The sequence below is a fragment of the Eulemur rufifrons genome, chromosome 16 (genome assembly GCF_041146395.1).
Source record: "Eulemur rufifrons isolate Redbay chromosome 16, OSU_ERuf_1, whole genome shotgun sequence".
NCBI lineage: Eukaryota > Metazoa > Chordata > Mammalia > Primates > Lemuridae > Eulemur > Eulemur rufifrons.
In genome coordinates this window covers 13588892-13615379 of record NC_090998.1, presented here as the reverse complement: position 1 = coordinate 13615379, position 26488 = coordinate 13588892, and the positions used below count along the sequence as shown (strand labels likewise).

The window sequence follows — 26488 nt, the reverse complement described above, 5'->3', positions numbered from 1 at the left end:
ATAAAACGGATAGTTTTCTGATCTGAAAGAGTCTATGTGCTAATGATTTATAATACAAGTCACAAAAATAGTATTATTCAGTCATAACATAAGGTATAAGAATGAGTTTACTAACTTCATCCTGCTTTTGTTTGGACTGCTCCCTGAGTTATGATCCCTGACCTTAAATACCTCCTTCTGCGAAGTCCCCTGCTTTTGTCAAATATCTTGTATGTGGGAGTCTAAAAGGATTCCACTTGTTGACAGAACTCAGACATTTTCTGATGACACAGTGACAGACTCGCCATCTCTGCCTGCCAGATAGTGGGTCTCAGGTGCTCTGTAGAGAGGATTAGAACTGCCACACAGACTCTGGTCTCACCTCCCCACCCTAGCCTCCCCCACCGGCTCCCTGCACCACCTCACTCCTTTAACTTCTCGCAACATATTAGGAACAGAGAGGAAAGAACTCTTTTTTTGAGGTGGCTCCTTTCTTCGAGACAGAGAGCCCTCCAGCGACTCCATAGTACAAACATGCAACAACTGCTTCGGTAAAAGTAATCTTCCCCACCTTCCCTGTGAATTCAGGGATATCCTCACCTGAGAAAGAAAGAGAAAGGTTTTCTGAAATCTGAACAGCTGGACTTACTGGGGCTGGTGGGTTTTTTTTGCCTCCCATATCTCTTGCTTAGAAATGGGCATCTCAGAGGATTCCAATTTTAATTTGGATAAAGATGAATCCCAAATATTCCACTGAGACTTAGTAAATCCACATTATCATTGGGTCTTCTCAAACTTAGCTGTTAGGCTAGGACTGCAGATGCTATAGCAGGAGTGAGAGCAAAACAAGAACAATTAGAAAGAAAGGGCAGCAGCAAACTTTAGGGCTCAATTCCCTCACCATCTTTTGTCATCAATCTAGACCATGAGCCTATCTCTGTATTCTGAATTTTTATTAAAATGAACAAATATTAATTGAGTACCTAGTATATGCAGACACTCTTGTAAGTGGTGGATATATAGGGGCAAACAGCCATGTCACAGGTCCAATAGAGTTTATATCTTCTACTTTTGCAGGTGATCAGATAATAAACACAATAATTTAAGATAGTGGTAATTGCTATTAAGAAGCTAAAGTGGGATATTTTAATGAAAGGTGACTTGGGAGAGTAGCTAGTTTATACTGTGTGTTCAGTGAAGCTGTTACTGAGAAGGCGAAGTTTGAACTGAGGTTAAATGACAAGAAGGCCAATGTGATGGCCTCTTCTATGGTAGAAGAACCCTAGGAAGGGTTAACAGCAAGGGGAAGGGCTCTGATGTGGAACTGTGGGGCAGAAAAAAGGAAAATATGGCTAGAATATAGTAAGCAAGGGTGATTGATAGGAATCAAGGTCAGAAAAAAGACAGGCACTGGATCATGTATGTCTTTAGAGGCCATGGTAAAGACTTTGGATTTAATTCCATTTGTGATATGAAGCCATTGAAGGTTTACAAGCAGGGACTAAATAATCTGATTTCAACATCATAAATAAAAATCTTGAGATTTTTACTTCCAGTCATCAGGAAGTAAGGCAATCAGGAATTATCCTTCCACCATAAATAACTAGAAACTTGTAAGGGGAAACAAGGAAATGGATACATTTAGATATTGGACAATAGGCAGCATAGGACTAATATTCCTGAGAAAGAGAAATAAGGTTTTTCTAGGCTGTTTACCTGGAGATAATTCCAGGGCCAGGCTACTAAGAGGGATAACCCAAGCAGATTTCAGTAGTTTCACTGAGTTGAGGAAACAGAGATCAGAGGTTTGGGAAGACTAAGGCAGTAAGATTTTTGTGAGACAGAATTCATAAAATGAGAAAGAGCTCTAGAAATATGCACTGGGTTCCTCTTGAGTCTTTGCCCAAATTTGTGCATATTTTAAGTGAAACTTCGTGGCTGGACAAGAACACTTTCTGGAAAAATAATAATTAGCAAGGAGGATTCCCACAGAGCCTGGGGGACCATTCTAGTTCCCTTAAGCTAGAGTAGAAAGAAATCATTGAATACATGGGGCATTTAATAGAGATCTCAGAAGAGCCATGTCTCTGAGGCAGGGTTAACAGTGATAAAATAAAGGTTGAGAATGCCATAAAAAGGAACAAACTAATCTATAAGGAACATCCTGCCGAAAAAGGCCCACTTTTTAAAAGGAATTTGAAAAATTATTACACATGTGCACATAAACACATATAGAGCAGGAAATTTGACCTATAAAAGGAAAAAAAAAACAGTAGGAACAAATGAAGAATAACAAAGATGTTCATAATGTCAATAGAGGATATGTATTAGTCCTTTACTAATACATAATATTAGTAAAAGACTAAAAGGGTTATTATAAATGTTCAAATGATATAAAGGAAGACATGAACATCATGAGGAAGAAAAAAATAGAAGACATTTTTAAAAAGAACCAATGGAACTTAAAGGGGGGGAGAATAATGTTCAAATTAAAAAATAAACAGGATAAGATTAACAGTAGATTAGACGTTGTAATAAAATATGAAGGAATTAGAAGAAAGCAATGGAAAATACGCAAAATAGAGCACTGAGAGAAAAAAGGCAGAACAATATGAACAGTTTCAGAGATTCATAGGATAATATCAATCAGTCCAACTTGTATATCACTGGAGACGCAGAAGGGAAAAGCAAAGAAAAAATACTGGAAGAATTAATGCCTAACATAGAATTCTATGTTTGACGATAACTGTATGAAGCTATTTGATAAAAAAAATTATTAAAACTATAAATCCACACATTTAAGAAGTTCAGCAAATCCCAAACAAACAAAAAATGAAGAAAAAAAGTTACGCACATTATAATAAAATTACTGAAAAGTAGTGATAAAGAGAAAAATCTCAAAAACATCTAGAGAAAAAAAGACAAATTATATTCAGACTAGAAAAGGTAAGAATCACAGCAGACTTCTCACCACAAAGTAGCAAGTAAGAAGAAATGGACCAATGTCTTTAAAATACTGAACACAAAACAAAACAAAGCACTCCTCAACAAAGCATTCTACACCTAGCAAAAGTATCTTTTAAATATGAAGGCAAAATAAAGACTTTCAGGAGAATGAAAGCTGAGTTAATTATTCGGTGGTACATTGTACTTAATCAATATTAAAGTTTTTCAGTCAAAAGGAATATGGTAGCAGATGGAAATGTGGATCTAGGCAATGGAATGAAGACTGTCTGACATAGTAAATTGGTGGGAATTTAGAAACATTGTTAAGTATCTTCCAAAAAAATGATTGTCTAAAGCAAAAGTAACAGCAATATATTGTGGGGTTTATAATATATATTGAAATAAAACATATGATAACATCAGCCCTAAAAATGAGGGGAAGGAAGAAAATTACTGTTGTAAGTTTCTTATACTATCTGAGTAGTGTTATGTGCATTATAAGTCCTAAAGAAACCATCAGACAATGACAAGGAGTAGAGCTAATAATGGTGGAAATAACACAGAACTATCAAAAACAGTGAACCCAAGAAAAGGCAAGAAACAGAGAAAAGAAATAAATAATAGATGTAAAAAATAGAAAACAATTTGTAAATGATAGATTTAGAACCAGACATATTAATAATAATATTAAATGTAAATGGCCTAAATACTCCACTGAAAGGCAGATGTTGTCAGATTAAATAAAAACCAAGACCCAATTATATGCTATCTGTGAGAAATCTACCTTAAATATAAAGACATAGATAGGTTAAAAGTAAAGAGATTAATCAAGATATACTATACAAGTGTTAATCAAAAGAAAGTTGGGTAGGCTATATTAATATCAGACAAAATAGACTTCAGTACGAGGATTATTACTAAGTATAAAGAGGAACATTTTGTAATGAAAAATGTGCTATTTTTTCAAGAAGATGTAACAATCCTAAATGCACGTGCACCTAATTACAAAGATTCAAGCAAACTCTGATGGAACTAATAGAACACTGATGGAAAAGAAAACAAAACTAACTACATTATGGTTGATTTCAACAATTTCAGTCATTTACAGAACAAGTATGCCAAAACATATTAACAATATAGATGACTTAAACATTATCCACCAACTTGACCTAATGGACTTTTATACAATATTACATCTAACAACAGAAGAGAGAACATACGTTCTTTTCTAGTTCATATGCTATATTTACCAAGATAAGACAATGTTCTGGGCCATGAAACAAATTTTATAAATTTAAGTTGACTGAAATCATACAAAATGTGTTCTGTGACCACATCAGAATTAAACAGAACTATATTTGGAAAATACCCAAATTTGGGAAATTAAACAATACACTTCTAAGTAATACATGGGTCAGAAAAGAAATCACAAGGGTCTTTCCAAATATTTTGGACTGAATTGAAACGAAAAACAGCATATTAAAATGTGTGCATTACCACTAATGCAGTGTTTAGAGGGGCATTTATAGAAATGAAAGGTTATATTAGAAAAGAAGAAAGGTCTGCAATCAATGACCTAAGCTTCTACCTTAGGAATCTGGAAAAAGAAGAGCAATATAAACCCAGAATAAACAGAAGAAAAAAATAAAGAGGGGAAATCAATGAAATAGAATATAGACAAATGAAAGAGAAAAATCAGTGAAGCCCAGAATCTTTAAAAAGATCAATAGAATTGATAAACCTCTTGTAAGACTGGCTAAGAATTGAAGACATAAAACATAAATTACAAATATCAAGCATGAAAGAAAGATGCCACTATAGATTGTACAGAAATTAAAAGGCTAATGAAAGAATACTATGACTACCTTTATGCCAATAAATTTGACAAATTAGGTAAATGGACAAATTCTTTGAAAGACACAAAACTACTAAAGCCCACCTAAGAAGAAAAAATAACATGAATGAATAATTCTATATCTATCAGACAGACTGAATTTTTAGGTAAAATCTTTCTTGCAAAGATAATAACAGGCCCAGATGGCTTCACTGGTTAATTCTACCAAATGTATAAAGAAAGAATAATACCAATTCTATGTAAACTCTTCCAGGTAATAGGAGAGGAGGGAACATTTTCTTACTCCTAACTAGTATTCTTGTGGTATCATTATGAGACAAGATATTACAAGGAAACTATGTCACTATATTCCTCATGAATATAGAAGCAAAAACCTTCAGCAAAATATTAGTGAATAGAAAATCCAGCAAGCTATGAAAAGGATAATACATCATGTCCAAGAAGTGTTTATCCCAGTAATTGTATGTTGGTTTAACGTTTGAAAATCAATCAATGTAGTTCATCACATTAACAGGAAAAAAGAGAGAGACCATTTCAATAGATGCAGGAAAACAATTTGAAAAAAATTCAACACTCTCGCATGGTAAGAACTCTCAACAAACTAAAAATAGAAGGTAACATCTTCAGCCTGACAAAGATATTTATGAGAAAACTATAGCTGACATCATACTTATTGGCAAAAGACTGAATACTTTTCCCCTAAGACTGGGAACAAGGCAAGGATGTCTACCTTTACTACTTCTACTCAGCATTATACTAGGGGTGTAGCATATGGAATAAGGTATGAAAAAGAAATAGAAAGCATACTGATGAGAAAGGAAAAAGTAATTCTATCTTCCTTCACATAAGACATGATCTATGTAGAAAATTTATTTACATAATATCACTAGAACTTACATCAAATTAGGAAGGTCACAGTATACAAAGTCAATAGACAAAAATCAATTGTATTTTTATATACTAGAAGAGAATTAGTATACATTTTAAAAATTTAAATAAAATACTATTTATAATAGCATCAAAACCATGAACTATCTAGGGATAAGTATAACAAAATACATTCAAGACTTCTACACTGGAGACTATGAAACACTGCTGAGAAAAACTAAAGACTTAAGTAAATGGAAAGTTATACTGTTCTCATGGATCAAAAGAGTATTTTAAGATTTCAGTTCTCTTCACCTTTATCTTTAGATTTCTCTCAATCACATTTAAAATTCCCAGTAGTTTTTTTTTTAATAGAAATTGAAGTCATTATAAAAATTTTATAAAAATACAAAGGACCTAGAATAGTCAATGCATTCAGAAAAGAAACAAAGTTGGAGGACTTACATTACTTGATTTAAAACTTGCTATAAAGCTACAATGATAAAGACAGTGTGGTATTGGCATGAGGATAGACATATAGATCCATAGATCTGAATGAGGCTCAGAAATGGACCTGTATTTATGTGTTCCATTGATTTTCAATAAAGATGCCAGGGTAATTAATGGAGAAAGAAGGCTTTTCAATAAAGTATTAGAACAATTGGATATTCCTATGGAAATAGAAATGATCTTCAACCCTTGGAACTACCTTTAAGAAACTGCAACTAGAAATTATAAGTTGTATACTTTGGGTGTCATTTATATAAGAAAGATTATACCTTCAGTCATCATTAATAATCAAAGAAAAAGCTTTGTCTCTGTCAAAAGATTGGCAAATGTATGCACATTTATATATTTTAGCTTAAAATAAAATGTGTAAGGAATAACTGTTCCTTGCTTTAACCAAAGTTTTCTGTTTGTCCTGATCTTAGATAAGAGGACTTCTACCATAGAGTCTTTGTATGGTTGTTATGAGACTTAACAGAGGTGTTAAAAAGTGCTTGGCATAGAGAATTTTCTCAGTAAAAAGTTGTTTTTGGTATTACTCCATACTTTCATTTCTTAACTGTTTATCTCATTAACCTTTATCTGATTCTGTCAGATTCTAACTTCTTTTCTTCATGGGCATATCTCATCTTACCAAATAGAGTATAAGAGCATGGATTGTATTTTGTATGTATTTGTAACACCCACGACCATGTTCCAGTGCCTGATACTTTAGATTTTGATTACTGCTTACTTGAGAGAGGGGAACTACCTTACAGATACCACTTAGAATCTGCTAGATTGTTCATCTCCTTTTGACCCGATATATTAGAAGGATGGTGTCATTATCTTTCACCAAATATGTTACAAGTATGATTCCATCATTTCTTCATAGAATTTTCTCCCTCTGTTTTTGCACATCCAAATTCCCTTTGAAGCTCCTGTGTTAAAAATTCACGAGACTTTAAGCCCAGTCCTTTAGGAAGTCTATAGAATACAGAAAGCAGAATACTCAGGCAGAGCAAATTAAATTGTTTTAAATGTCATTCCCTGATTTTTATTTGGCTCATTACCTTATATATGTTAGAGTAAGGATGTGTTTCATGGCTGGGATTGAGAATATTTATGGCCAACTCCTGCTGCTTACTTGCTTCCCACATTTATTCTGTGCAGTGGGGAAAGTTGGTTATGTTCAAAAGTCTGGAAAACTCCAAGGAATGTATTTCCTTCATTTTAAGTTTGTTTGTTAGAAAAAATTCTGGCCCTATGTAGCTTGAAATTCTTGTGAATGTAATAGTTGATTAGATTATTAGCTGTTTGGGGATAGTGGCCATATCTTAGTCATACATGGCTCCAAAGGAACATTTTCACAGCGCCTGGTACTAAATTTTTCCTAAATGACCAAAAATGGTCCAGGTTTACTACACAAGGCCAGGACTGATCTCAGGCAAATGGTGAAATAAAGAAAATTTATTTTATGTTCCTTCCTGCCTCTTTTTATGTAGCACCTTTCTTCTTTTCTGCCTTCTGTCTGCTTTCCTGGCACCAGTCCCTTTCTGTAGCTCAGCTGGACTTTAATCCCTGGTAACAAGGAACTTTTGCATATGATGCATCTTTCAGATATTTGCATTTTAACAGCAGCCACTTAAAGGCAGATGGATGCATTTTCCAATTCCAGTTTGGGGCTAGGAATTACCTCCTCCAAGTACATGGTGTGTGTGAAGTGTACGGTGTGTGTAAGGGTGTGTGAGGGATGAACACAGCCCTCCCTTCTGGGACCCACTTTGACTACATTTCTTGGTTTCAGAGGATAAACATGACTTTGCCTGAGGAGTTGAGAAGTTCCATGTAAGACATTTGAATTGGGCCCTGAAAAATAAATGAGTTTTTCCAGCTGGGAGCTAATTTGGGGTAGGGGAAAGAGAGGCTAAAGAGGAACAGTAAGAAAGCATTAGAGAAAAGTAGAAAAGTAGCACAGGCAGAGGTACAGAGTTGGAGGAGCAGAGGCTATTTTAGGGCCATCGAGTAGTTCTGGGTAAATGGGGCAAACATTGACTGGTAGGAAGTGGAAGAAAACTGGGAGGAAAAAGAAGAAAGCAAGCTGGGGCGTATTGCAAAGGGCCACGTATGTTATTTAAAGGAGTTTGAGCCTCATCCTGTGGGCAGTGGAATTTAAAAGGAAGAATAATCAAATTCCTATTGTAGAAAGGTCTCCTTGGTAGCAGTGTGGAGGGTGGATTTTGTGGTCAGGAAGACTAGTTACAGCAATCCAGCCAGGAAATAGTGAAGGCACAGCAGTGAGAATAAAGAGAAAAGACTGTCTTTCAGGTAGTTAAAAGAAAGAATGAATAGCATTTAGTGACCAAGTTCTCCTTCATCCCTGTTCACTTATTCATTAATTCAATCAACATTTACCTGGCCCTCTAATGTAGGCTGAGCATTGTGCTAAATGCTTGAAAAATAAATAAGACATAGCTTCTTCCCGTAATAAGCCCAAAGTTTAGCAAGGGAGGTTGACATTTAACAATTAAAATGCAAGACAATGAGTACTCTAACAGGGGTTACTGATGTGTGCTGTCAGAATGCAGAGAAGAAAGGTTTCTAAAAGCTCCGTGAGGATAAATTCAGTGTTTTACTCACTGTTGGTTGTATCCCTCACACTCACTTGAGTTGCAGAAGCCACTAAGTGCTTAATAAGTATTTATTGAACAAAAGGTGAGCTTGGGTGAATGGGTATATGGGCAAGGGAATGGCAGTTTCTTCCCCACTGTATTGTAGGCCAGAGAAGGGCCTTTTCTCTTGGTTTTGAAAATGGAAAGGGCCAAATATATGGGGTGCATTCCTAGGTGATAGGGGTAGGGGCACTAGGTAGTTGGCTATGGATCCAATCTCTTTTCTCTCGGTGGCTCACGTGGACTGCATCAGGGCTATGAGCCTCTGAGAGCGAGCAAGTGGAGGGTGGGAGGAGCTCTGTTTGTTTTCCCCTTGGAATTTGCCGAAGTCTTTTGGAAAGTCCCATTGTATTCTATCAGAGATAAGGGAAATGAAGGGAAAAAGCCTGGTTCCGACTTGGGTCAGGGATTTAAGGGAGTAACATCCCCCCCCACCCCCGCCAGGAGCCTAGTAGGAGAACTGTGCGAGACAGTGAGCCCTCCACATGGTCTGCTGTCTACTGGTTGCTCCTGCTCCACCAGCGGAGTCTCCATTTAAGCAATGACCCTGCAAGTTCTGGGTTTAATTTTATTAAGGGAGATTGACCAAATCCACCATCTCTTACCTGCAACTCTGAAATCCAACAAGCTCTGAAAACCAAAACATTTTTTTGTTGTTGTTTAGTGTTAAAACCTAACCTAATGTGAACCCATTTAGCAACAAAATTCGATGCAAAATGATATGAAACTATTTAATAATCTTAATTTCATCTCAAAAGTGCTCATATTTTTATGTTTTTGGTAGAAACATGTATATGTTTGATTCCAGGGTCTTGCCCCAGACACCCCTAGAATGGATGGTGTTAGGTAATATTTGGTGAATACACCCTATTGCCTTTTTTAAAATCTGGAAAATTTTTAATTACAAAACACATCCTGCTCCGAGAATCTTAAGTAAAGATTTGTGGGTTTATATTTCCTTTCAGAGGTTAGTAAGGGCTTTTGGACAAGGTGAAGGTGAGTTGAGTCTTGAAGACGCATAGAACCTTGTTTTGGTTCTCTACTGAAGGTGATATTGTTATCTGTTTTCATTTTCTAGGGCTGCCATAACAAAATACTACAGAATGGGTGGCTGATACGACAGAAATATATTTTCTCAAAGTTCGGGAGGCCCAAAGTCCAAGCTCAAGGTGTCAGGCAGGTTGGGTTTCTCCTGAGGCTCCCTCTTTGGCTTGCAGAGGGCCGTCTTCTCACTGTGGCCACCGTGGTGTTTCTCAATGCGGGTGTGTCCTGGTGTTTCTTTGTGTCCTGATTTCTTTCTCTTATAGTCAGATTGGACTAGGACCCACCCTAACAGCTTCCCTTTAACTTGATCACCTCTTTAAATGCCCTGTCTCCAAATACAGTCACATTCTGAGGTCCTAGGGATTAAGGCTTCAGTATGTGAGTTTTTGAGGGACATAGTTCAGCCCATGAAGCTCCCGTGGGGCACTGGGCAATATGTGAATGTGTTCTTTAGAGGGGACAGTAACTGTGGAGTGTTACTTTCATTTAATAGGCAGGGCCAGGGCTGCTGAATAGCCTGTAGTATAAGAGAGGGCCCTATGTGGTGAAGACTTGTCTGTCCCAAAGGCCATCAGTGACTCTGGTGTGAAACACTAATGGGAGATGCAAAGAAGGGCTTGGACCAGTCCCTAGGGTGGGGTATGTCATGGCGGTGCCGTTTTTGATGGATAGCTGAGGGCTGGTAATCTTAAGGCAATGAATGTTCTCTTTTTAAAACTCTTTTTTCTTTTCTCCTCTTTACTTACTGTTTAGTTTGTTTCCTCAAACCGCATTCCTGGACTTTGTGAAGCAGGTATAATGAAGAAATGGATTTAGCTATATCATGTTTGGATTGGAGTTTTGGCTCTTCAATCTCTAAGAATAATGAGAAATTTGTACTTTCTGTGTTTCCTCGACTCACCTGTGACTCTTAGACTGAAATAACACCCTTCTAAAAAAATAAATCCTGCCTTGCCTGCAGGCTTGCAGTGGTATGAAATAAAATTGCATGCAGAGCTTAGCACAAGTGCTCAAACAACCAGGGCATGACTTAGTACCCAGAAATGTGCCTCTGACATGTGTGGGCTCTGACTTCTTCCTGGAATGGCCTTTGGTCCCAGCATACCCCCTTTTCTTTCCCACTGGGTCCCTTGTTCTTCCTTCCCTTTGGTAAAAATGAAGGCAGTGGGACAATTCAGCCCCTCTCACGTTTAGAATGTTGAAATGCCTTGCAAATATTATCACATTCATTAGAGCCATCATAGGTTGTTAATTAAATTATAAATCAATGTATCATGCAAATGTTAAGAATAACAACAAAAATGAGCCTATTTCGTAGGCTGTCACTGCCCAGACAGTTCTCCATTTATGATTTCTTGAGTCATGCTGAATTATTCAGCCCTCTTTTTTACAATTTCGACATCTAGGAGAAACAAAAAATTGTAACAATTGCCAGTATAATACATAAATAAAAATGAATAATTCAGAACTCCCATCTTATTTTACTCTCCTTTGTCTAACTCTGACTGATCCTGGCTTTGCTTTCTATTTCACAGCACTCAGCAAGGTAGGCAGAGGAGAATTTCCAGGCATAGAAATAAAGACATAGAGCATTTTAGTTGTTTGCCCCAGAAGAACCATTCCTGAGCTGCTGGAAACCCACGGCCTGACTTTTATCCTCTTTGCTTATGTTACTATTGTGTGCACTCTCCCTCCTCTCTACTCACCATTGGGTTATTGTCAAGAGGCTAAAAACAATCAACTTTTTTCAATCAGCAAATTTTGAAGCTCTCCGTTATTAGTTTCCTTTCAGTGATTTTACCAGCAAAAGGTAGCTTCGGGTTCTTCTCAGGTGTAAGGCTTTTGTGCATGTGTGCGTTACACGTGTGCTGGGGTCACTGTCCCGAGTTCATTTTATCAGGTAGGGAAAGAGCTGAAAACAGGAGTGGGATTTCAAGGGTCCCAGCTGCAATGCCCTGGCCGGTGTGTGGGCCATGCTGCTGGGCTGGGAGCTTTCTGACATGCCCTGTCAGGTTCCCGAGCATCTGCTGACTAACAGGCTTCCTGACCTTTCGTTTGCTCCTGGTCAGTGGGCATTGCGCCAGTTCGGCTACAGTGCACGTTGCAGAGGCAGATTCTGAGCCAGTGCACCGCTGGCTGGCTGTCACTCACCCCCTCAGAGCCATCAGAGAAAGAGGCATGAGGGATGCAAAGCTAGCGAAAGAGCCCCTGCTTCCTTCTGTTGGAATTTTCTACCATTTCCAAACTTTTATTCTTCTTTCAAAATCATGACAAAGGGATCGGAATTGAGAAAAAAAAAATTCCTATCAAGCCCTCCATTGGCCACCAGTGGTAAAGATTAGGGGAGAGCCTCTTGAAAACTCTAATAGTTAATTAAACCCTTTGTTCTTCCACACTGGCATTCCAGGCAGACAAAAGAAGATAAACGAACCCAGTGCATGGGATTAGTAGGCCCATCTCCTCATAAACTACTTGGCATGATTTGTAGTTTTGCAATTTCAAGCGTAGGGTATTTGGCCTTCAGATTTTTACTTTTCCCTTCTCTCCCACCACCCACCCCCACCCTGCAATGAAAGAGGAGGAAACATCTGAATTTTCTTTCACTTCTTTCGAGGACATTAACTCCTATTAAGATAACCAGGTAAATGTCTGGTGAGGGCCCCACTTTCCCAGCACACTCCTTAATCACTTGCAAGGGGCTTGGGGGCGTGTGATACGGAGGTGGGTGTTGGAGCAGTGCTTCAGCTTCAGAGGGCCTGGAGGCACAGAGTCACGGAGCGCCGTTTCCATGGCAGTGCTATGGAAACCAGGTTCTGCCGCTCACTCCTTCCCAGAGTGGGATTTCCATGCTTCATATAGCATGGGCCCCAAAAAGCCTGCTGGCATCTTATCCAAACTGTGACTTTATCATTGTGACCTCATTGTAACCTATTAGTCAGGCTTCTCATAAGTGGGGGAGAAGGGAGGAATGGGAAAAAAAAAGGAACCTAGTTCAAAACAGTAGTAGAAACTCTGAACCTTAAATTTTCTGTGCATTTTCCCACAGGATGAAGAGAATAGTTAGGTTTTTTTTTTTTTTTTTTTTTTTTGAGACAGAGTCTCACTCTGTTGCCCAGGCTAGAGTGAGTGCCGTGGCGTCAGCCTAGCTCACAGCAACCTCAAACTCCTGAGCTCAAGCGATCCTCCTGTCTCAGCCTCCCGAGTAGCTGGGACTACAGGCATGCGCCACCACGCCCGGCTAATTTTTTCTATATATATTTTTAGCTGTCCATATAATTTCTTTCTATTTTTAGTAGAGGTGGGGTCTCGCTCTTGCTCAGGCTGGTCTCGAACTCCTGAGCTCAAACGATCCGCCCACCTCGGCCTCCCAGAGTGCTAGGATTACAGGCGTGAGCCACCGCGCCCGGCCAATAGTTAGTTTTATTGTATATAAGTTGTCATTTCCATAAGTATCCACTTTTCTGGGTTCCATTTTATAGCATTGTTAAATCCCTTAGTATTGTGGATATCAGTTCTTATACATATATATATTTTTTAATCTGCTGAACTAGAGGCATAGGATCTGTCCCTTTAGGAACCTGTCATCTCTCATATCTAGCCACATATGGTGGTCACACCCTTCATATGACTGGTTACATGTGTGCTATTTTTCATCTGGAGGCCAGAAGAAAGGTCGTGGATGAGTCACCATAAATTCTTTTTCACTGGGCAAATGCCTCTCAAGTATATTCCCTGCTGGCAGTGGGTTTGTGGCATCATTTCATACATGGGGAGCTGCAGGTGTGTGTGTGTGTGTGTGTGTGTGTGTTTGCATGCATGTGTGCATTTGTGTTGGGTCTCCTGACACCGAATGTTGATTTACACTTGCAATTATCACCTACTTGTATTCTTTTAATGGAAAGATTGTTGTGTAAGGAATGACGTCAAATGAAGCCCATGAATATAAGTACCAGAAGAAAAAAATGCTAAAGTCTACAGGCACATTTTTAGAATGGGAGAAAGAAAATACAGTGTTTTAACCCTACCTTTCCACTTCAAAGACAGGCACAATGGGCTTTCATAAACACCACCAGGCAAGGGTGTTTGTAGTGAGAGCTTGTTTTGTTAGACTTTAAAAACTGGCAATCTTTTTTTTTTTTTTTTTTTACTTCTCCAGTTCTCATTATACACAGAAACATTCCCCAAGGCCCTTTGTTAGCATGTGAATATATCTTTTCTATAGTCTCCAAGTTTTTCTAGTACATATCCCTGAATCTCCTTTCTCTAATGGACTCCATTTTCCTCCTCTATAAACCACCCACCCTTAATTATTTTGAGTCAGTTTCTGCTCAAGGAATTTGTGAATCCCTGGATGCTCAGTGATTGTTTTATTGTTATGGGGTCAGAAGTTCCTATGTGTTTCTTTATTGTCTGTTTTGAATGGTGCCTTCACTAAATTTGGGCTGAAACATATTCCTGTAGGAGGTTTTTTATTTAAGAGATTTTGGCCTCATGGCTTAATCTCACTACCAATATATTGAGTTGATCCGAGGAAATGTCCCTCGAGTACTGCAACCTGTGTTGCCCACCTGACTTTGTCACTCACTTATTCAATGAATATTTAGTCATCTATTCTTTTATTCATTCAACCGCAGTCGGCTCCTATGTGCATAGCTGCACCTATGTGCTGCAAAAGAAGCCTAAGTTACGTTACATAAAGTTGAACCATATAAGATGCTGATATTGTGCTGTTTTTGATCTATACAAGGGCAATTTTATATGTTTTAACCTAAGATATAGGTACAGTGTAAACAAAATCTAGAATAACGAGACTGACACTTAAAGATAGATTTAAAAAAAATCAAGGAGATGAAAGTTAAGGGAAGAGTTGAAAATAACATTCACAGACAGGAACTAGAAAATCATGATCCGGGCCCTCTCAGTGCTCTAAAGTGACGATAGTGACCGTTACAGTAGCCACTAACCACATGTGGCTATTGAAATTTCAATTTAAATTACTTAAAATTAAATCAAGTTAAAAGTTAAATTCTAGCCACATGTGACTATTGGCTGTCACATCAGACAGCACAGATATAAAACATTCCTGTCATCACTGGAAGTTCTACTGGATGGTACTGCCAGGCACAGAAGGACTTGACCATGGACGGAAAAATAGGTCAAGGCAACTAAAACTTCCTTATGAGAATCTGTAATGATAGAGGAAGGGTTTAGTGACTTGGAGGCAGCTCCCATTATTTACTGAAATTCATTGGTTCTCTTCTTAGGTACTGATCCTTGTGGCTGTTTTGTAACTGTTAGGGGCCCAGTGAAATTTGTTACAAATCCCAGAATATATAAAATAAGCAACACACACACACACACACACACACACACACACACACACCCCTGGTAGCAGATTCTTTTCTTTGCTGGCTGTCCTGCCAACCCCAGTGGCTAAACGTAACACTTGCAATCTGACCTGGCTCTTCGCTGTCTGTGCAGTTCTCTCGCTGAGGATTAATGCACACTGAGGAGCGCTCTGACAAGGAAAGCTAGCTTTTGCCTGCCTTCACTTCTTTTGAAAGGGTTTTGCACATTAGGTATTAAGTTCCTAAATCTAAAACCTGTCCAGGTTCCCTGGAAACCCAAATGTTTAAGCTCAACTTTAAATCTCTGCTGTTTCCTTCTTTATGACTCTTTGTCTATGGTAACTTTCCTATTTCCTCCAAAAGGAGCCATTTTGGGGAATCCTCAAGTGTTATCACGTTCATCATTTCCACCTCTGAGTCATTGCCCAGGTCGCTCTGAAGACTCGACTGATGGTGCTGGAGGAGCTGTGTGCACAGAGGCACACACCCAGCCAGTCTTGTGATTTTCAAATTTCTCCCAAAAAGAGGCTGTTCAGCTTAATTAAAGCAAGGCCAGGATAAAAAGAAAACAACTTGAAAAGGGTAATTTTATTACCTGTTTTGTGAGATTGGACACACCTTTATCGATGTGTGTGTACTCCAAAAAGGAGTGAATTCTAAATTGTTCACTACTTTTGCATCTTATTAATACTCTGGTTTCTCTTCAGATTGTAGAATAAATCTTTTGCCTTTCTCTTTTGCACCTTATTGAATAAATTAGCACTTGGAATTAGGCAGGCTTGGATCTAGTCCTGTAGAAATGACCTTTGGTAAGTGCTTTCATCTTTCTGACCTTCAGCTTCCTCATTTGCTGCAGAAGCTTATAGAGTGATCATTAGGACGCAATGAGAATCTGTATAAAGTGCTGGTACATAGTAAGTGCTCATGAATGTTAGCTATCCTTGTTACTATTATTTTGCTGCTGCTGCTGCTCTTGTTGTTATTGCTGCCACCAAACATTTTATCCGTATCCTGCTTCCAGTTCTTGGTGCCCAGAGTCCCAGAAGTGTCGCACTGTTTGGGATTTACAACATTCTCACGTGCTTCCTTTGCCATCTGGTTCCCATTTTTGCCTCACTCTTATTCTGCCCTTATATCATAATTCTGATACTCAGTATTCAAATGGATGACTCTAAATAGCTTTATTGCTTGGTCTATACTTTTTTTGATTTCCAGTTTTGCATAAAATTTCCCCAAACTTTCCAATGACTTACCAAATTGTAAGTACTAATAATGTCTGGATACCATCATGCTGTGCTTCTTGAAATGCCTTTACTGATCTCTACAGTTGTCACTTTAAGGACAAGTCCATTATTTTTCCATTCCCAATGCAAATGGTTTCATGGTTTTAAATATCTTGTGTCTATAATAGACACCCTGATCAACATATCTGATCTTACCATTCCTTTTCTTAGTTCTCTTCCTCTTTTCCATTTCTTTCAGACATTATGATCTAATCTCTTGCAGCTTCCTCAGATTTAATGGAATAAAAAGCCCTGAATTTTTTATTTCATTTGTACTTTTTATTTGTTGGATTTTATACTAGTCTTCCTTTATTGAATGCAAAGAACTATAGGAGAATTTTGCTCATGGAAAATGTTCAAAGTTGAAATAGGTTTAGTTGAAGATGAGAAGAGGAGAAGTGAAAAAAATGATACATACAGGTGAAAATAGAGATTAAGGAGAATATGTAGAGGGAAATGCTAATATAATAGGCAAATAAAATTCAGTCCAAATGTTTGATCCCAGAAGTTATTTCAGTCAACATATTGCTAAGAATTTTGTTCCCACATAGAAGAGAAAGCATCCTAACATTTTCTTGCAGTTTCTGCTGTTGGACATAAACATAGTAGCGGTGCTGCATAGTGTCTTGTATACTGCTTGGGGCTTAGTAAATAGTTGTTCAATCGATTTCTATGGAGATTTGATTGGTTGATTGACTGAAAAATTTGACCCTGCCTGTGAACACCAGTATATCTTAAGAGTCACAGGACATATGTGCTTTTTTTTCTTTGAGACTTCTATAAAACAGTGGCCATGAGTCACGGGGTCCTTTGAGAACCTGACAGAAGCTATAGACCCCTTTTGCAGATAAGTATCCACTTACTATACTCTGCATGGAGTTTTAGGGGATTCATGGATCACTTGAGGTCCATTCATAAACCCCAGGCTAAGGATGCCTACTCCACATTTATATATTTCTCTTGATGTCCTCTCTATTTCTTATATCCCTTAAAAGATGACCTCTGTGCCCAATCCCAAACCAGAAGCTTTAGTGTCATTCTCCACTCTCTCAAGCTATTGTGTTAGTTGCCAGATCCTGCAGCTTCATATATTAAGCTCAGAGTGTTCTGCTTTGTGAAGGAAAATTCACGTTGTGACACTCAGATAAGTAGTATTGTACAGAACATCATTGTACTGGCATAGGGAGGACCTTTGTCATCTGGAAATAGGGCCTATCCCTTGCAGAATGGGAATAGGGCAACAGAATTTGGTTTTCATACTAACAACTCTATTTTGGAATCTTCCTTACTTTCCCTTCCCCAAATACTTACACATGTCCAATGTCCATTTCACTGAAGTTAGGGCTCTGTTATTGGCCATTTACTGTAGGTGGCAATGGCTTTTGATCAGAGGAGTGAATCTCACTACTGCACCCAATAAATAAAGCCTCCTCAGTGTGACGTGTAGCTAATGTTTTATTGCTCACTGGCACCTTAATTCAGTTCGTAGAGTCAGACTTTCCCACCAGGAGGTAGACTGTTGCTTATGGAGTTGTACTAGGGGTGTAGGGAAGGAGGAACAGACAGGTTTTCTGTGATACAATATGAGCAACTCGCCTAGGATTTGGATATGTTGATAGTAGCAGAGTGAGTATTATTTCTTGTTCCCTGATTCATCTGACAGTTAAGAGAAATCAACACTTTGGTCGGACACTGTGTAGGCATTAGGAGTGCAGAAACTATTAAGGAAGAGGACACAGAATCTGCCTTCAGGTTCAGGGTGGATTGGGATATAGACATACAAACTGATTGTTCATTCGTAGTGATGGGGATTATTACACTTCTCAGGGAGGCAGGCTGCTGGAAAAATATGCAGGCTCCATGCACAATAATAAAACCCTTTAGAATGACCATGGATTCACTCAACTACATTTATTCAAATTTTTACCGCGTGCCATTACAGGCTAGAAATCTTGCGGCTACTGAATAGACAAGACAAAATCCCTGCTTTTATGGAACTTTCTAGTGGGGGAGACAGAAAACAGAATACACAAAAAATATGATTTGAGACAGAGTTAAGTATTATGAAGGAAGTAAGTAGGGAAAGAGGATAATGAATAATGGAGGAAGTTTGTTTAAACAGGATGGGCAGGGAAGAGATGGTGTTTGACCTAAAGCCTGAAGGGTGGGGAGGAACAGGGAGCTTTCTAGGTTCAGAGAACAGCAAGCAGAGAAGCTCTGAAGCAGAAATGAGTCTGGCAGTTCTAGAAAGAGCCAGAAGCGCTCCTGGCTAATGCAGAGAGAGGAGGGAGAGGGTCGAGAGATGAGGTCAGGGAGGCAAACTAGGCCCACAGAGCAGGCTAAGACGTCTGGATCATATCTTAAGTGTGAAGAAAAGGACCTGGAGGGCTTCATGTTTACAAAAGAGTACGCTGAATGCTGGAAGAAGTTTAGGTGGTAGGGGTGAGGGCACAAAGTGGAACAAGAGGCCAATTGAGATAGGTTTGTTTATTTATTGAGTATTCATTTGGTACTACTGGTCACAACTTATTCTTGCCTTTGAAGAACTCATCTTCCAAGTGGGCTTTGCTTACTTAGTTCCTCTCCCCCCACTCCGAACCCTTTTAAAATGAACCTTCATGGCGACCACCTCTGGGCTAATATTTCACTTTGAGTTCTTTATCTCTGGCCAGTGGTTCTCTGTCTTAGATTAGGATTTTAGGGTTTTTGAGTAATGATAATTACTATTATTTATTTAATATCTCTTATAGAATTAGATACCAGGCATACTTTATAATCTTTTTTAACCCTCATAAAAGCCTTTGCAATGAGGTTATTATTATTTTCATTTTACAAATGAGGACCCCAAAGCTCGGAGAAATGAAGTGCCTCAGTCACGGCTACATGTTTAGTGCACAGTGGCCAAGACTTGATCAGAGGCCTCTGGGCCCCTAAACCTTGTGGTCTTCCTGCCATGCTGCCATGCTGTGTCTTAGAGAGTTGAAGTAAATGGTGAGCTTATTTGGGAAGTTAGGAAGTTAGTTTTTCTGAGACTGGTATTAGTCAAGAGCTGATTGTTTCTTTGCTCTTGTCCTGAGGAGAAGTTAGGTCCAACTAAAGAAGACAGACTCTGTTGTCAAGCTGTTTTTGTTTCATTTCATTTTTGTTGATGACCGATTTTCTCCGAGCATTCTGTTATCTATCGGCTGAGGGTAGCTTGAGCAATTCCAGTCAAGTACTGGGGCTTCTGCACTGAATTGCTCCATTGCTCCGTGCTGGGCTTCCTCTGGAGTGGTTTAGGTCAGGCTATTGGCACTGGAAAAACCCTTCTATCAGACAGTTGCGTGAATTGGGAGCAGGTCATACCTAACTCCCCTTTTACCGCCAAACTCAAAGTGGCCCCAGAAGCTCTGAGATTTAGAACACATGCTATGCAGCAAATCACCCCCTACCAGGTAGCACTTCTTCAAAATCTAAAAATGCCAGTGCACACTGATGGGAGAGAGAGAATATCCCCTCCCTCCCCCAACAAAAGCACCCATGCAGTCTTTATACAATCTTTAAGGCTTCTCTGCCTAGACACTAACATAATTCAGAACTGCCAGAGCATGTGGCCTTATAAAGGTAGCAGGTTCTGCACACATTCACAATTAACTTTACAGTGCATCATACCATCCATAGCCATTATTTGTCTCTAGGTCAAGGGGCTCCTTCCTTTACCAAAAGGATAACAGATTATGGATTCCCTTTCTGCTTCTTAAACTTCTCATCAGAGGAGCCATCCATAGCTGGGTGGGTTGGTTGAGGTCCTGATTCCATGATAGCCTTGCCCGGGGGTACTTGGACGTGAAAGCAGGCAGATAGTCCTCGACTTGTGCCCTTCTTTCAGAAGCCTCTTGGCACCTTTACTTTCCCTCTGACTTGCCTGACTACAAAAAAAAAGTGCTTTCTGCTTAATAAACGTCTGCTTGTAATATTCTGAAACAAGGAGGCTAATCAAAGGCCCTGTTCTGCAGAACAGGGACGCTAAATGACAAGATTAATTTCCGTAATCAAGCAGCTTAATTTGGACATTTTTTCCCTCTCTGTTGCTGATTGAAATTGAGGCAAATTTCGCTGTGGTGAGATTCTGTCCTCGCCTGGGAAAGCTTACTTACTGGCACTAGAAGAGGGAAGGCAAGGGGAATGTGGTCAGCGAGATGAGGGGAGGCGAGAGGAGGAGAAGGGCATCACGTGAAGTGAAATGTGAACAGTGAGCTAATGCAGAAAGTCACAGGAATTTTTCTAGGGCCTCTTATATGAAGTGGTGTGAAGGACTTTATGAAATTGCTCACACAACAGCTACTCATGGTCCTGAAAGGTTTCCATCAGGGGAATGAGAGCACGGTAGTCACTTACACTCATACAGCTGTGGCATGTTTGGACAGAAGGTCACTGTAGAAATCTTCTAATCCAAAGGCCTTTTTTCATAAAACATCCCCAGAAATGTTAAGGAACTTGTACTCTGTTCATTAATACCAAGCAAAATTTCAAGACAGAAAGTCAAGAAGGTTAAGCAATCTAATGGGATTTGCAGGGAAATAAACTGTAACATTATGCTGGACCTTACATTTGTATAAAGTATTATAATTTACAAGGTACTTTCAGGAGTTTTAAGTGGCAGATGGGACTTCTCAAATTAGAATTTGAACTGAATATTTTAACCCTTATCTCACCCCATTTATAAAAATCAAGTCAAATGGATTAAAGATTTAAACATAAAACTAGAAACTATAAAACCACTAGAAGAAAACATAGGGATAGAGTTTCATAACATTAGTTTGGGCAAATATTTTTTAATATGAATCCAAAAGTATAGGAAACAAAAGTAAAAATAGACAAATGGGATCGTATCAAACTAAAAAGCTGCTGCACAGCAAAGGAAACAATCCACAGAGAAAAGAGACAAACCTATAGAATGGGAGAAAGTATTTGAAAAGCATACATCTGATAAGGGGTTAATATATAGAATTTTTAAGGAACTCAGAAAACTCAAAAGTAGGAAAACAAATAATCTGATTTAAAAATGGGCAAAAGAACTGAAAAGACATTTCTCAAAAGAAGACATACAAATGGCCGACAGGTATATGGAAAAATGCTCAACCTCACTAATCATCAGGGAAATGCAAATTAAAACCACAGTGAGATAGCACTTCACACCTGTTAGGATGGCTATTATATCAAAAAGACAAGAGAAGACAAGTGTTGGTGAGGGTGTGGAGAAAGGGAACCCTTGCACACCATTGATTAGAAACGTAAATTAGTACTATGGAAAACAGTATAAAAGTTCCTTAACACACCAAAAATAGAATTACCACATGACCCAGCAATCCCACTACTGGGCATATACCCAAGGGAATTGTAAACAATATGTCAAAGAGATAGCTGCACCTCCATGTTTATGGCGGCATTATTTACAATAGCCAAGATACAGAGTCAACCGAAGGTCCATCAGTGGATGAATGGATACAGGAAATGTGGTATGTGTATACAACAGAATACTATTCAGCCTTAAAAAGGAAAGAAATCCTGTCATTTGCCACAGCATGGATCAATCTGAAGGACATTATGCTAAGTGACATAAGCCGTGCACAGAAAGACAAACACTCCATGATCTCACTTATATGTGAAATCTATTATAAAACAGTTGAACTCATAGAAGCAGACAGTAGAATGGTGGTTACCAGGGGCTGGGGGTGGAGGAATTGGGGTATGTTGATCTAAGGATACAAAATTTCATTTAGACTTGGGGGAATAAGCTCAGGAGATCTAATGTGCAATATGGGGGCTACAACTAATAATGAGATGTTGTATACTTGAAAATTGCTAAGAGAGTAGATTTTAAATGTTTTCATCACACATAAAGGAAATGAATATGTATGTGAGGTAATATTTATGTTAATTGGCTTGATTTAGACATTCCACGATGTAAACATATATCAAAACATTATGTTGCATACCATAAATATGTACAATTTTTATTTGTCAATTAAAAATAAATACAAAGAATTTCAAGTGAATATTTTTTTTAGATTTTTAATAACATAAATGAGAAGAGCCTGCAGGCTTCTTGTTTCTTAGAAAAGCAAACACCTCACAATGGGAATTCAGACATCTCCCTTTTTGTTGTGCTTGTCATTAGAATTGAGGAACATTACTTTTAAAGAAAAAAACAATAGCACTTTTTTTTTTTTTTTTTTTTTTTTTTTTGAGACAGAGTCTCACTCTGTTGCCCAGGCTAGAGTGAGTGCCGTGGCGTCAGCCTAGCTCACAGCAACCTCAAACTCCTGAGCTCAAGGGATCCTCCTGTCTCAGCCTCCCGAGTAGCTGGGACTACAGGCATGCGCCACCATGCCCGGCTAATTTTTTCTATATATATTTTTTTAGCTGTCCATATAATTTCTTTCTATTTTTAGTAGAGATGGGGTCTCGCTCTTGCTCAGGCTGGTCTCGAACTCCTGAGCTCAAACAATCCGCCCACCTCGGCCTCCCAGAGTGCTAGGATTACAGGCGTGAGCCACCGCACCCGGCCGCAATAGCACTTTTGTAGTTTTGGATAACTATTTGAAATTTTGACCTTCAGGTTTTTCTAGATCCAACCTTGTTTAGGTTACATTATGCTGGTCCCTGGCTTTTGGTGGGAAATATGGTGAGGTGGGTTAATCTGTGGACAAGAGGCTGAGTAGCTGTAGGTTTTAATATTGGCTTTGGCTTTAAACCTCAGTAAGTCATTGAACCTTTCTGGCCTTTCTTTTGGGGACGGGGAGCAGGTTCCCGGTGCAAACCAGACAGTCTGCTAGACAAATTTTAAAAGAGCTGTAACACTAATTGTGAAATAGAGATGACAATACCAATCTGCCTCATAAAAGAATAATCAATGGTTACAAAGCTCTTTCAAAACATAAAGTACTAAATAATTGCTAAAAGATGAAATAAATTGACTCCTAAATAAATATATATAGGGAAAATTAAATCAAGGCCAGATCAGACTGAAATTAATAGTCAAGCAGCAAGGCTGTGTGTGTGTGTGTTGGAAATAAGACAGAGAGTAACTTCATGACCAGTAAACCCATGAACTCTGCGTTAGCACAGCGAGGTGCATGTGAATTGAGACACCGCTCTGTGCACATTCTCCCCAGCACTCATGACCAGGATCTTAGAGAAATCTGCTTGGTCCATTTGCTCAATCATTTAAAAATCTTTATTAAGTACCTATTATAGGCAAGGCATTATTGCTACAAGACACTCTTCTAGACTTCATGGAGTTTAGAATTTATTGGAGGAGATAAGACGTAATCAAGTGCGCATAATATAAATCTCTACGAGAAACACTGCAGGAGCTGTAAAACTGTTGTATGTGAATTCACAGGGAAGTTTTAATTAGTGTGACCAGAGAAGGCACACTGGAGGAGATGGTATTTGAATCCCATGGATTTCCGTGGGCAAGGATAAGGACAAAGAGGAGGGCTTTAGGTGGAGGCGCCAGCATGACCAAATATGGAAATGTTATAATTTTCAAGAATGAGGAGTCCAGGTGTCTTGCTTTTGGATTTGTGTTGAAGAGATACAGGAGAAAGGGATTAAAAATAGGTGGGTGTAGATTGTAGTGAATCCTAAATGATTGTGGAAAACCTAAAAGGCATAAGAATACATGAAAGCAAAAATGTTAGGAATAGCAGTCTCAAACGCTAACAAAGCACTGATCTTCCTGCGATGTGAGAAGAGCAGACAGTGAAAATCAATTTAATAAAATGTAAGTAATGCAGTGTAGGGTGAAAAAAAAAAAAAAAAAAAAACAGGCCATAGAGGATTAAAGCAGCATTTAAAAGATTTCTTATCTAAAAATATCTCACTAACAAAAAGAAAAGAGATCCGCAGAAACCACAAGGCACAGTGAGATCAGAAAGGAGAGGTGAAAGTTGACAGGTTTATACTTGACCACTCAGGAATGCATATTCTAGTGAGAAGATATAATTTGGCAAGTTGCGAAAAAGACAAAGACGGGTAGATAATGAATAAAGCACTTAGTGAAGGGGCAGTTCATATTTTGCACAATATAGTTCCATGTACTGTACTTTAAATAGGAGCAGAGAGGCACAAAATGGCTGATTGGGACACACAAAACTTCAGGTTCACAGGCAGAAGGGCAAATGCCCATTTGGGTTGGCTTTTGACATCAGTTTGCATTTGGCTGTGGGTTATCCATGTGCATTTTGTTCCCACACAAGTCTGTCTTCATTTTGGATTCTCCATTCCCTACCCCTGTCCCCTCTCACCACAGGGTTTAGGGTGATTTGCTGTGTGCTCATATATAAAGTGAAAGAAACCTTTTAAAAGTATTTTTATGCCTATTCACAATCTCCTGAATTTTATTATAGTTTTTACATTAGTTGAAAAGGTGTTTTGGTTTGGTTCATATGGAGCACTTTTTTTAAACATAGAGTTTTTAAAAAATCTAATTCTAAAGAACAAGTGTAATGGACTAACCAGATGGGGAGGGGAGCAGAAATTTTGGAACATAACTTCTAATCTCTACTCTGCTAGTTACTGTCTGGACTAGGTGAGTCACTTCATCTCAGTGATCCTTGGTAGTGCTGGGAATAATAGAGAGCTTGTGTGCACAGAACCCAGCCCAGTGCCTGGCACGTAACAGGGGCTTCATTTTCTTTTGAAGTTAAAAGTACAGTTGACCCTTGAACAGGGTGGGATTTAGGGGTACTGACATCCTACACAGTTGAAAATTCACATATAATTTTTGACTCCCCAAAAACTTAACTACTAATAGCCTACTGTTGACCAGAAGCCTTACCCATAACATAAACAATTGATTAACACATAGTTTGTATCATGTACTGTATTCTTACAATAAAGTAAGCTAGAAAAAAGAACATGTTATCAATAAAATCCTAAGGAAGAGAAAATATATTTACTATTCATTAAGTGGAAGTGGATCATCATAAAGGTCTTCATGCTCACCGTCTTCCAGTTCAGTAGGCTGAGGAAGTGGAGGGGTTGGTCTCGCTGTCTCAGGGGCAGCAGAGGCAGAAGAAAAAGTACATGTAACTGGACCTGTACGGTTCAAACTCATGTTGTTTGAGGGTCAGCTGTATCACTTTAATCAGTTTTCTTGTTAGAAAAGCAATACATACATATTGGAGAAAAACTAGAAGATCAGGAAAAAACCCACACATCATCTCACCAGATAGTAGTTAGCACTCTGAACATTTTTCAGTGTGTTATATAAAATAAAAATGAAGTCATAGTATACATATTGTTTTGTATCCATCCTTTTTATATGGAGATATAAGTATAAATTCTTTTGTATTTATTCATATATGTGATTATCCTTTCCCATCAAAAACATCTTTCTACATCATTTCTAATGGCCCCATAGAATTCTGCAATATAACAAGTTCCCTACTGTTCAGTATTTTATATTATTTTTAAATTGAGAGATTTTACAAATAATATAATGACAGACATCTTTGCAGATAAATCTTTTTGTCTATCCTAAATTGTTTCTTTAGCATAAATTTGCAGAACTGAACTCATTTGGTCAAATAATATCAACATTTTGTGGTTTTGAATATTTATTATCAAATTGATCTTCAGAAATTTTAAACTAGTCTGTGTGTTTATCAATAGTGTATGGGAGTATTACATAACATACCTTTGCAATAATGAAAAATATCTTTGCATATTTAAGAAGGTAAAACGTTATTGTTTAGATTTCTATTTAGTTCATTTATTAGTGAAGTTGAACTTTTAAAATATACTTATTGGCCATTTTATTTTTTGCTTTTGTGAATTTTTTTTATTCTGGTGGTACTTTCAAATGGAAGCTTTTTTCCTTTCTTTCCCTTGTGTCTGTCTTCATGATTTCATTTAGTAAAGTATTATTCTTTGTTTACATTTGTTTCTTTGGCTAGACTTCAAACTCCTTCAAGGCAGGATCATATCTTATTCTTTTTTGTATCCTGAGCACCCAGC

General features: G+C 38.3%; 1 protein-coding gene and 1 non-coding gene across 2 annotated transcripts in view; one reads left to right on the top strand and one right to left on the bottom strand.

The window, feature by feature from the left end:
- The window catches only part of GRIN2B (glutamate ionotropic receptor NMDA type subunit 2B), a 292729-nt gene that overhangs the window by 36423 nt on the left and 229818 nt on the right, over positions 1–26488 (top strand). The gene's annotated exons all lie outside the window — the stretch shown is intronic.
- Positions 23266–23325, bottom strand: LOC138397761 (U7 small nuclear RNA). The gene has a single exon (XR_011235871.1). It is a non-coding gene; the product is annotated as a U7 small nuclear RNA (small nuclear RNA).